The sequence below is a fragment of the Balaenoptera borealis genome (genome assembly GCF_965194805.1).
Source record: "Balaenoptera borealis genome assembly, chromosome: X".
Taxonomy (NCBI): domain Eukaryota; kingdom Metazoa; phylum Chordata; class Mammalia; order Artiodactyla; family Balaenopteridae; genus Balaenoptera; species Balaenoptera borealis.
Window position 1 is genome coordinate 126,259,314 of NC_138881.1, and position 12,937 is coordinate 126,272,250.

Here is a 12,937-nt window from a genome sequence, read left to right on the forward strand (position 1 = left end):
AAGTTAAAAGATTACCAATATCTAGTTTTGGTATAGGTGTGGAGCAACCAGAACTCTCATATGTTGTTAATGGGAATGCAAAATTGTGTAACCACTTTGGAAAATAGATTGGTAGTTTTCTATAAAGTTAAACATAAATTTACCTTAAAAATCTAACAACCTCATTCTCAGACATTTACCCAAGATAAATAAAATATATGCCCACACAAAAACTCATAAATGACCATTCACCACAGCTTTCATCATAAAAATTAAAAATTAGAAATAACTCAAATAGCCATTTATTGATGAATGGATAAATTAAATGTGACCTACCCCTACAATGAAATATTGCCCAACAATAAAATGAAGAAATTACTGATGCACATAGCAGCGTGGATGAAATTTTAAAGCACTATACTAAGTGAAAGAAGTTAGATACAAAAGACTACCTACTGTATAGCTCAATTTATATAAAATTCTAAGAAGGAAAACTATAGTGGTAGATCAATGAGTTCATGGGGCTGTAGAGGGAGAAGCGATTTGCTGCATAAGTGCACATGGTGTGATGGAAATATTCTATATCTTAACTGTGGGGGTTTAGACAGCTGTATATTTTTTTCAAAACTAATCAAGTCATGTACTTAAAATAGATGAACTTCGAGTGTAAATTATATATCAATAAAACTGATATACTAAAACAACTTATAAAAGTTATAGTAATTTAGAAAGTGATATTAGCACAAGGATAGACAGATAAATGTAACAAAAGCAGACCCATGCATATTTCCAGAATTTATTTTTGAAAGTGCTGTCATACAGAAAAAGGTTTTTCAATGTATGAGTCTGGCTACATTGGATGTTTATGTGGAAGAATATAAAATTTGACCCCTAACTAAAAAAACAATCCCAGATATATTGGAAATTTAAATGAGAATAGTAAAACAATAAAGCTGCTAAAAGAACACATAGTACAACATCTTCATGATCTTGGAGTAGGGGGAGATTTCATACCATACTTTATGGTAAAAGATCTGTAAAGTATACCACGTTAATAATAAGGGTTTCTGTCCATCAGAAGAGATTATTAAGAGAATACAAAGGCAAGCCACAGGTTCCTGCTGTGGGCAAAACTGTTCAGAACTGTCTGCCAGACATTGCTGAGTCACCTTCATGGCCTTTGTTATATGCCCCTTCAGAGGGGCACAACTGGTGAGAGGTTATAGCCTTTGGACTTTTCTAAACTTGTGCTGGGTATGGGGGCCCCCAGAGGCCTACAAACAATGTTCTCTTTCAAGTATAGTGCCAACTCATACCTCCCACATGTGAAGGGTCAGGGTCTAAGGTTTGGGGGGCAGTGTGGGAAAGGGAACAGTGAAAAGTACAACATTTTTATTGTGAACTTTTTCTAGGGAGAGTTAGCTAAATTCCCATTCTGTGGTGTGTCCTTTCAGACTATGTGCCATAGTCCATGGCACATAGGATAAGTGATCCTCACTGCACCTTATCCAGATTCCTGACCCACAGAATTAATGACCATAATAAATTGGTTTTTGTTTTATGCTCCTATGTTTGGGGTGGTTTGTTATACAGCACTTGATAACTGGAATATTCATATCCAGAATATATAAATAATCCAAAAATTATTAGAAAAAAAACCCCAGGAAACTCAAGAGAAAAATGGACAAAACAATTCAAAAAAGCACTATCCAAAGGAGGATATCAAAATGGCCAACATGCACATGAAAATGTGCTAAGTTTATTAGTCATCAGGGAAATGCAAATTAAACCACAATGAGATGCCACTTCTTACCCACCAGAATGGCTAAAAATAAAAATACAGACAACAAACATATAACTAAGAGAACTCTCATAAACTGCTGGTGGGAATTTAAGTTCATTCAAGCACTTTAGAAAAATTGGCAATAATTTCTCCAGTTAAAATATGCATATCCTGTGAGTAGCAATGTCACTCCTAGTCTTATAACTAACAGATATCTTAAAACGTGTACACAAATGTTCAGAGAAACACTATTCATTAAAGCCAAGGACTGAAACCCTTCCACATGTCCATCAAGAATAGATTGGATAGATTGAATTGTGGTGTATTAATAAGATGGAACACTGTGCAGCAATTAAAACGAACTGGACCTGCATGCGACAGCATAGATGGATGTCAAAAACATAAACTTTAGTAAGAAAACCAAATGTAAATAATACATGCTGTATGGTTCTATTTATAGATAGTTTAAAAAAACAGGAAAAGTTATCTGTAGTGTTATAAGATACAATAGCTATTTCTTTTGGAGTGGAAGGGGGAAGTAGTGATTGTGAGGGAACATGAGGGGATTCTGGGGTCTTGAAATGCTTGACTTCTTAATCTAAGGGGTTGTTACAAAGGTGTATTCACTCTGTAATAACTAATTTGAGCAATGTGTATGGACTTTTCTATAAATATGTTATATTTCTGTAAAAGGAAAAGTAAAAAGAAGACAAAGTTTTTAAGTTGGCAGATGAAATGAGGTGTAAATAAAAGAGGGTACCGGTAGGGGGAACCAGGCCACCTGGCTAATAGGACCTGCTGTGAGAGAGACCCTGTTGAATGAGATTCCTCTCATCAGATAAGGAGTTCTCATATTAGTGAAGGCTTCCTGGCTGGCAAAAAAAGAGAGACAATTGTGCACAATAAACAAATAAATATTAATAAAATAATAAAAACAGATGAGTACATAGATTTAAAAACCTCTTGGGGATGGTGTGGTTTATTTGTTCCTGCTGAAGGAGGGAGAGAAAAGGAAAAGGTGGAAGATTGTTTGTTGTGCCATATTTATACCCCACTGACCCTCAAAGAGATATAATACAGTTTAACTTATGTGACATGAGTAGGTATATTCTGAAGCAGAAGGGATGCCAGGAATTCTATTATTAGGGCATTAACAGGCTAGTCAGAGGAAGTAAGTACCTAGAACTCCCAGAATCTAGGGGACCAGAATGGAGATTGGGGACAGTTACTGAACTTGCAGGTCTCTTGGTGTGCATCATCGGTCCCACATGTGACTCATAGTATCAAGCACCAATTGAGACAAGTTATGTAAAAAAGTTTCACTTTTCTTTTACCCATTCAATAAATATTTTATGTGTGCTTACTACATGGAGATATAGAGGAAGAGACCAACAAGTACAAACACAAAACAATCTGAGATAGCAGAGGGCACTAAGCAGTCTGCTCTAAGAACACAGCTGAAGTCACGGAACACAGTGTGGGGCAATGTGTCAATAGGAAGGACTATGGAACAAAGATAAATAGATAAGTAGAAAGCAGCACCCTTGGCTGAACTTCCACAGATCATTCAAGCAAGTGCAAGTAAATGTGGCTGAAACAAAGGTTATCAAAGGAGAAATGACAGCAGATGTGACTGGAAACAGGGCTGGGACTTGACCATCAAGACCATGGTGTCAGAAAATGTGCAGTATCTGGGGTTTTACCCTGCTTGCTAGTTTACAAGTCTGCCTGCCACAGTCACAATGATGAATCCTGGGTCACAGACCAAGGAAATTATTACTCGTGAATAAAGCATGAACCTCAATGCGTTATCAGTTCTTCTCACCCACCCCCCCACTGATTTCATGGAGCAATCCAGGTGGATACTGCACAAGAATTGCTTAGTGTCATAGCTGAGGAATGCCAAGGTTATAGAACTTGAATCTTTTATAATAAACTGTAAGCAAACCTACCTGGCCTTGCCTTGTAGGGAGACATTATTATAATAGAAGGTAAGCAAATTTACCCCTTCCTCTGGAGTAAGACACTGTCTCTATCTTCCAAGGTTGTTCACTAAACAAATATCCTTGAAAAGAAAGTCAGGAACAAAAGGGCAGTTAGTGCCTCACCTTCCAAGATGTTCAGAGACACAAGCACCCGTGGAGAATTTTCTCTCAAGATGAGGGTATGAATCTCAGGGGCTTCAAGGTTATTCTGAAGACAGAGGGAAAGGGATGGGTTCAGAGGATTTAACCATGGGGGAGATTTTGATTTCTTTGTTTAGCTTTTTTTTTTTTTTTGTAAATAGACCTTATTTCTAGAAGAGTTTTAAATTCACAGAAAAATTGAGAAGATAGTACAGAGAGTTCCCACATAACCTTTCAAATAATTTCACCTATTAGTAACATCTTACATTAGTATGGTGCATTTGTTATGATTAATGAACCAATATTGGTAGAATATTATAAACTAATGTCCATAGTTTATTCAGATTTCCTTAATTTTTATCTAATGTCCTTTTTTAAATTGAAGTATAGTTGATTTATAATATTGTGTTACTTTCAGGTGTACAAACATAGTGATTCAGTATTTTTGTATATTATATTCCATTATAGGTTATTACAAGATAATGGTTATAATTCCCTGTGCTATATAGTATATCCTTGTTGCTTATCTATTTTACATATAGCAGTTTATATCTGTTAATACTGTACCTCTAATTTGTGCCTCCCACATTCCCTCTCCCATTCGGTAACCGCAAATTTGTTTTCTATATCTGTATGTTTCTGTCTTGCATATATATTCATTTGTATTATTTTTTAGATTCCACATATGAGTAATATCATATAGTATTTGTCTTTGTCTGGATTATTTCACTAAGTATAATATTCTCTGGGTTCATCCATGTTGCTGCAAATAGCAGTATTGCATTCTTTTTATGGCTGAGTAATATTCCATTGTATATATGTGCCACATCTTCTTCATTCATGTCTTGATGGACACTTAGGTTGCTTCCATGTCTTGGCTATTTTAAATACTGCTGCTATGAACATTGGGGTACATGTATCTTTTCAAATTAGAGTTTTTGTCTTTTCTGGGTATATGCCCAGGAGTAGGATTCCTGGATCATATGATAGCTCTATTTTTAGTTTTTTAAGGAACCTCCATAGTGTTCTCCATAGTGACTGCACCAACTTACATTCCCACCAACAGTGTAGGAGGGTTCCCTTTTCTCCACACCCTCTCCAGCATTTATTATTTGTAGAGTTTTTGATGATAGCCCTTCTGACAGGTGTGAGGTGGTACCTCATTGTAGTTTTACTTTGCATTTCTCTGGTGATTAATGATGTTGAGTGTCTTTTCATTGTCTGTTGGCCAGCTGTATTTCTTCATTGGAAAAATGTCTATTCAGGTCTTCTGCCCACTTTTTAATTAGGTTGTTTGTTTTTTTGATACTGAGTTTTAAGAGCTGATTATATATTTTAGATATTGCACCCTTGTTGGTTGCATCATTTTCAAATATTTTCTCCCATTCCATAGGTTGTGTTTTTGTTTTGTCAATGATTTCCTTTGCTGTGCAAAAACTTTTAAGTTTAATTAGGTCCCATTTGTTTGTTTTTGCTTTTATTTCTTTTTCCTAAGGAGACTGATCCAAGAAAATGTTACTACAGTTTATGTTAGAGTGTTCCACTTATGTTTTCTTCTAGGACTTTTATGGTTTCAGGTCTTACACTTAGGCCTTTAAACCATTTTGTGTTTATTTCTGTATATATTCTGTGAGGGAATGTTCTAATTTCATTCTTTTACAAGTAGGTGTCCAGTTTCCCCAGCACCATTTACTGAATAAACTGTTTTTTCTCTGTTGTATATTCTTGCTCCTTTTCATAGATTAATTGACCATAGGTGTGTGAGTTTATTTCTGGGCTCTCTATTCTGTTCCATTGATTGATGTGTCTGTTTTTGTGCCAATACCACTCAGTTTTTATTTCTGTACCTTTGTAGTATAGTCTGAAGACTAGGAGGGTTATTGCTCCAGCTTTGTTCTTTTGTCTCAGGATTGCTTTGGCAGTTTGAGGTCTTTTGTGTTTCCACATAAATATTAGATTTGTTCTAGTTCTGTGAAAAATATCCTAGGTATTTTGATAGGGATTGCATTAAATCTGTAGATTGCTTTGGGTAGTATGTCCCCTTTAATAATATTAATTCTTCCAATCCAAGAGCACAGGCTATCTTTCCATTTCTTTGAATCATTTTCAGTTTCCTTCATCAATGTTTTATAGTTTTCAGAGTATAAGTATTTCTCCTCCTTGGTTAAGATTATTCCTAGGTATTTTATTAATGTCTTTTGCTGTGATTTTAAGCAGAATTATTTGCTTAACTTCCTCTTTTGGATATTTCATCATTAGTGTAGAGAAATGCAACAGATTTCTGTATATTAATCTTGTATTCTGCAACCTTGCTGAATTCATTTATTAGTTCTGATAGTTTTGGGCTGGAGACTTTACAGTATCATATAGAGTATCATGTCATCTGCAAATAGTGACAGTTTTATTTCTTCACTTCTAATTTAGATAACTTTTATTTCTTTTTCTCGTCTGATTGCTCTGGCTAGGACTTCCAATACTATGTTAAAAAGAAGTGGTAAAAGTGAGCATCCTTGTCTTGTTCCTAATTTAGCAGGAAGGCTTCTAGCTTTTCACCATTGCGTATTATGTTGGCTGTGGATTTGTTGTAAATGGCCTTTATTATGTTGAGATATGTTCCCACTATACCCACTTTGGTGAGAACTTTTATCATGAATGGATGTTGAATTTTGTCAAATGGTTTTCCTGCGTCTATTGAGATGACCATGTGATTTTTGTCTTTCCTTTTGTAATGTGGTGTATCACATTGATTTTTGTATTTTGAACCATCCTTGTAAACCTGGAATAAATCCAACTTGATCATGCTGTATGATCCTTTTTATGTATTGTTGGATCTGGTTTGCTAGTATTTTGTTAATGATTTTTGCATCTGTATTCATCAAAAATTTTCTTTTTTCATAATGTTTCTGTCTGATTTTGATATCAGGGTAATGGTGGCCTTGTAGAATGAATTTCGGAGTGTACCCTTCTTTTCAATTTTTTGGAATAATTTGAGAAGAATAAGTGTTAGTCCTTCTTTATATGTTTGGTAGAATTCCCCTGTGAAACCATCTGGTCCTGAACTTTTGTTTTGCTGGGAGTTTTTTTCTTATTACAGATTTAATTTCACTTCTAGTGATCAGTCAATTAAAATTGTCTGTTTCTTCTTGACACAGTCTTGGCAGGCTGTAGGTTTCTAGAAACTTCTCTATTTCTTCTAGGTTGTCCAGTTTGTTAGCATCTTATGAATTTTTTCTTTTTTTTTGTATTTCTGTGGTATCGGTTGTTATTTTTCCTCTTTCATTTCCTATTTTGTTTATTTGGGTCCTCTCTCTTTTCTTCTTGGTAAGCCTGGCCAAAGGTTGATCAACTTTATTTATCTTTTCAAAAAACTAGCTCTTGGTCTCATCACTCTTTACTATTGCCTTTTTGATCTCTATCTTATTTCCTGTCTGATGTTTATTATTTCCCTCCTTCTGCTGACTATGGGCTCTGTTTGTTCTTATTTTTCTAAGTCTTTTAGGTGGCAGGTTAGGATTTTATTTGAGATTTTTCTTGTTTCTTGAGGAAGGCCTGTATTGCTATCAACTTCCCTCTTAGAATTGCTTTTGCTGCACCCCATAGAATTTTGGAAGGTTGTGCTTTCCTTTTCATTTGTCTTGAGGTATTTTCTGATTTCCTCTTTGATTTCTTCATTGACCCATTGGTTTTTAAAGTAGCATGTTGTTTAGTCTTCATATGTTTATTCTTTTCCTGTTTTTCTATTTGTACTTGACTTCTAGTTTCATACCATTGTGATCAGAAAAAAATGCTTAATATAATTTCTATCCTCTTAAACTTGTTGAAGTTTGTTTTGTGACCTAGTATGTAATCTATCCTGGATGACGTTCTATGTGAACTTGAAAAGAATGTGTATTCTGCTTTTTTTGGATGGAATGCCCTGTAGATAATATTAAGTCCAACTGGTCTACTGTGTAATTTTAGACTCTGTCACCTTAATGATTTTCTGTCTGACTGATCTGTCCATTGATGTCAGTGAGGTGTTAAAGTCCCCTACTGTTATTGTATTCCTGTCAATTTCTCTGTTAGTATGTCTGTTAGTTATGTATGTCTGTTAGTATTTGCTTTGTATATTTACATGCTCCTTTATTGGGTAAATATATGTTAACAAGTGTAATATCCACTTCTTGTATTGGTCCCTTTATCATTATATAATGCCCTTCTTTGTCTTTCATTATAGCCTTTGTTTTAAGGTCTTTTGCCTGATATGAATATTGCTACCCCCACTTTCTGGTTGTTTCTGTTTGCATGAAATATCTTTTTCCATCCTGTCACTTTCAGTTTGTGTGTGTCTTTCACCCTGAAGTGAATCTCTTGTAAACAGCATATTGAAGGATTTAAAAAAAATTTTTAATCCAATCAACCACCATATGTCTTTGGTTGGAGCATTTAGCCTATTGAAATTTATGTATATGTATAACTGATTCACTTTGTTATAAAGCAGAAACTAAGACACCATTGTAAAGCAATTATACTCCAATAAAGATGTTAAAAAAATAAATAAAAAATAAAGTAATTATTCTTAGGTATGTACATATTGCCATTTTATTACTTCTTTTCCAGTTGTTTCTGTAGTTCTTCTCTGTTCATTTCTTCTTCTTTTTGTTCCCTCCATTGTGGTTTGATGACTTTCTTTTGTAGTATGCTTGAGTTACTTTCTTTTTGGTTTTTTGTGTATCTGTTATAGGTTTTTGATTTGTGGTTACAATGGAGTTCATATATGTTGACCCATAAGTATATCTACTTGCTTTAAACCAATAATTATTTAAGTTCAAACATATTCTAAAAGACCTACATTTTTTATTCCCTTCCCCCTTACTTTTTGTTTTTGATGTCATATTTTATATTTTCATGCTCATCCATTTACTGTTTATTATAGTTATAGTTGCTTTTCAGGGTTTTGTTTTTGTTGTTGTTATTTTGTTTTATTTTTTAATCTATGTGCAGGCTTATTTAAGTGATCTTCTATCTTTACTATATATTTGCCTTTCCTATTGGGATTTTTCTTTCTGTATAGATTCTAACTTCTCTTCCGTTTAGAGAAGACCCTTCAACATTTATTTTTGTATTGCTGAATTCTTTTAATTTTTGCTTGAGTGAGAAATTCTTTACCTCTCCTTCTATTCTAAATAATAATCTTGCTGGATAGAGTATCTTAGGTTGCAGATCTTTCCCTTTTAGGACTTTGAAAATATGATGCCACTCACTTCTAGCCTGCAAAGTTTCTGTAGAGAAATCAGCTGATAACCTTATGTGGATTCTCTTGTATATAACTCTTTGTTTTTTTCTTGCTGTCTTTAGAATTCTCTTTTCATTTTTAAATTTTCCATTTTAATTATGATATGTCTTTGTTTGGGTTCATCTTGTTTTGGACTCTTTGTGCTTCCTGTACCTGGATATCTGTTTCCTTCCTTAGGTTTGGGAAGTTTTCAGCCACAATTTTGTCAAATACATTATCGATCCCCTTCACTCTCTCTTCTACTCTGGAACACCTATAATGTAAATGTTGACATGTTTCATGTTATCCCATAGATCTCATATGTTGCTTTTATTTTTTAAAATTTGTTTTTCTGCCTGCTGTTCTGATTTTCATTATTCTATCTTCCAGATCAATTATTTGTTCTTCTGTGTCATTTAATCTGCTATTAATTGCTTCTAGAGTGCTTTTTATCTCAGAAATTGAATTTTCTATTTTTGATTGGGTCATCTTTATAGTTTCTAGCTCCTTGTTAAAATGATCTATGCTTAGATCAATTCACTTTCTTAATTCATTTAGCATTTTTATTACTAATGTTTTGAATTTGTTGTCTGGTAGACTGATTATCTCCGTTTCATTATTTATTTTTTCACGGGTGTTCTCTTGCTCTTTCAGTTGAGAGTAGTTCCTTTGCCTTTTCATTTTACTTAACTTTCTCTGTCTCTATGAATTTAGGTGAAATGGTTATCTGTTGTGGTCTTGAAGGGGTGTTTTAATGTGGGAATGTCCCTATGTAGACTGCATGTGACCAATGTCTTTGGTGTAAGGGCTGGATTTGATGTGGATGCCAGCCGCATCTTTCCTCAGGGTGTGTTGGACACTATCACCTTGATAGGGGATGTGGTTGGTTTTGGAGGACCTAAAGCCTACCCAGGGTGTAAGGCAGGACTTCCTTTCTGCTCAATGACAGTCACTGTCCTTCCAGGGGTGGAGTCTACTCCCAACTTGCTGGAAAGTAACCCTGAGGGTCAGGCTTGAGCTGGTTCTGCTCCTTTAAGTGCATGTTTTTTCTTCTCTCCACACTGGGATCTTTGCCCCAAAGGAGAGGAGTGCTGAAGTATGTGGGGCATGTGCATTTACAGAGGTCCAAAGTGCTGCCTGTGTATGCATCTGCGGCTCTGCTCAGATGCAGCCCAAGGTCACATCATTTCCCCTGTTGTGGTCATCCCAGATATAGTACAGGGTTGTGGCATGAAGTGGGTGGGGCTGGAGCATTTGCTCAGCTAGTGTTGAAGGAATTGAAGTGTTTGGGCTGCCATCAAGTCTGGGCTGCTTCTGTGGTGCTGTTTGAGTAAGTACCAACAATGACAGTTGCTGCCCCACCTGGACCACACCCCATGCCCCCAAGTCTCCTCTGCATCTTAGATCCAGTCTTCTCTCAGGACCTGTCTGCCCCAGATCCAGTGCCAAGCTGTGGTGTGGAGTGGACAGGGCTGGGGTGTTTGCTCATCTCAGATTGGGGAGCACAGGGATGTGGCCGCCGCTAGGGCAGAGCTCTCTCTGGCCTGTCTGGTGGCAAGCCAGCACCTGCGCACGCCTCATGAGTGGAGTCTGGGCTTCTCCAGCCTTTCATCTGTTCCAGCAGTTCTTCAAACAGCCAAGGTGGGCTTGTCTCTTCTGCTTAGGGCCCCAGGACTGGGGCACCCAGTCTGTGGCTTGACCCTCTTACTCTCCAGGGCAAGTGTTCATCCATACAATTTCTCTTTTCCTCTTTGTCCACTCCCAGGGCCATGGGTCTCAAACCATTGTTTTCCTTCCCATCCTACTCAATTACGTGGGAATCTTTCTTGTAGTCTTGGTTTTATAGGAAATCTTCTGCCATTTTCCAGTTAGTTTTCCATGAGAATTGTCCCACGTGTAGATGTATTTTTGATGTGTTTTTTGGGAGATGGTGAGCTCTACCTCCTCTTACTCTGCCATCTTGATCCCCCTCTCCCTAATGTCTTTTTCTGTTAGGGAATCACATCCAGGACACCACGTTATATTTAGTGTCATATCTCTTTAGGATACTTCTCTCTGTGATCGTTTTTCAGACTTTCCTTGTCTTCCATGACCCTGAAAGTTTTAAGGAGTAATGGTTATGTATTTTGTGTCATTTCTTCTATTGGGATTTATCTGATGTTTTCCCAGTGGTTAGATTGAGTTATGTATTTTGGGCAGAAGACTGCAGAGGTAAAGTGCCATAGTCAACACATCACATCAATGGTACATATTATCAACATGACATTGATATTGACTTCCATCACCTGATTGAGATAGTGGTTGTCAGATTTCTCCACTATGAAGTTATTCTTGTTTCCTTTCTTCCATAATTTAAAAGGAAGTCACTATGCATAACCTAGACTTAAGGAATGGGGATTTAGCCTCTCTCTCCTTGAGGTCAAAGTATCTACATAAATTATTTGGAATTCTTTGGCAAGGGGTATTTGTTTATTTGTCCCATTTATTTACTTATTCAATCTTTTTTATATCAATATGGACTCATGGAAATTTACTTTATACTTTAGGTGTTAATCCAATACTAACTTATTTTGTTATTCAAATTATTTCAGCTTTGGCCATTGGGAGCTCTTCAGTTGGCTACTTTGTCCCTTTGACTTACCTCTGTCAATGTAGATTTTTTAAAAATCACTTTCTGGCACTACAAGATGCTCTGTCTTATCTTGTATATTTCCTGCTTCAGTCCCAGAATCATTTTTCCAAGGAGCCTTGGTTAATTTGCTAGAGAATGTTTTTAGAAACCTAAATCTGACTGCTAGGTGTACTTTTGCTACTGGAGATTCACTTCTTCTAGGTCCTGTCAGCTGCTAGAACATGAAGCATGTTAGTACATGTGTGTACTAACCTGTATATATACATATATCTATAAATACTTAATATATGAAATCATCTGAATCTATTTTCAGCTAAACATGAGTTCAAATTAATGTCTTCAACTATAAATCATTACCACAAGAATCATTCTAGCCTATTCACTTCTATAACCTCCCGTCCAATCAGTGAGAAACTTGGCTCTCCCATCTGTCTTTCATTTACTTAATTGTTAAATTCCAGTATACATGTATAACAGTATTAGAATTTCTAACCTGTACCCCCAGGGGAAACAGCTTTATCAACTAAAGCACAGCACTTATGTGCGGTTTCTTTTGCCTTTACTCTTACAGATTCCACTCATTTCCAAAGTCATTTAGGGCCACGCCTTATCCCCCATCCCCTTCACTAAGATTGTTTTATGCAATTATAAAACAACAAGACTATCTTGTCACAGTATGCATTCCTTCCTGGATCACCCAACCACTTAAATGATTTTTAAAATTTGCATACATTAATATTTACCCTTCATTCTGCAAACTTCTCTGGGCTTTCACAAATGCATGTCATGTATCTAGCATCAAAGTATTATACAGAATATTTTGACCACCCTAAAAATTGCCTGTGTTTCAGCTAGTCAACTCTCTTTCTATTCCCTAAACCCCCAACAACCACTGATCATTTTACTGCCTCTATAGTTTTGCCTTTTCCAGAATTTCCTATAATGTGGGTCATACATTATTGTGCCGTTTCATACAGGTGTTTTCCACTTAGCAATATGTATGAAAGATACATCCAGGCCTTTTTATAGCTCAGTAGCTAATTTCTTTTTATAGTTAAATAATATTCCAATGAATGTAATATAGTTTGTTCATCTATTTACCTACTGAGGGGCATCTTGGTTTTTTCCAGTTTCTGGCTATTATGAATAAAGTTCCTATACAT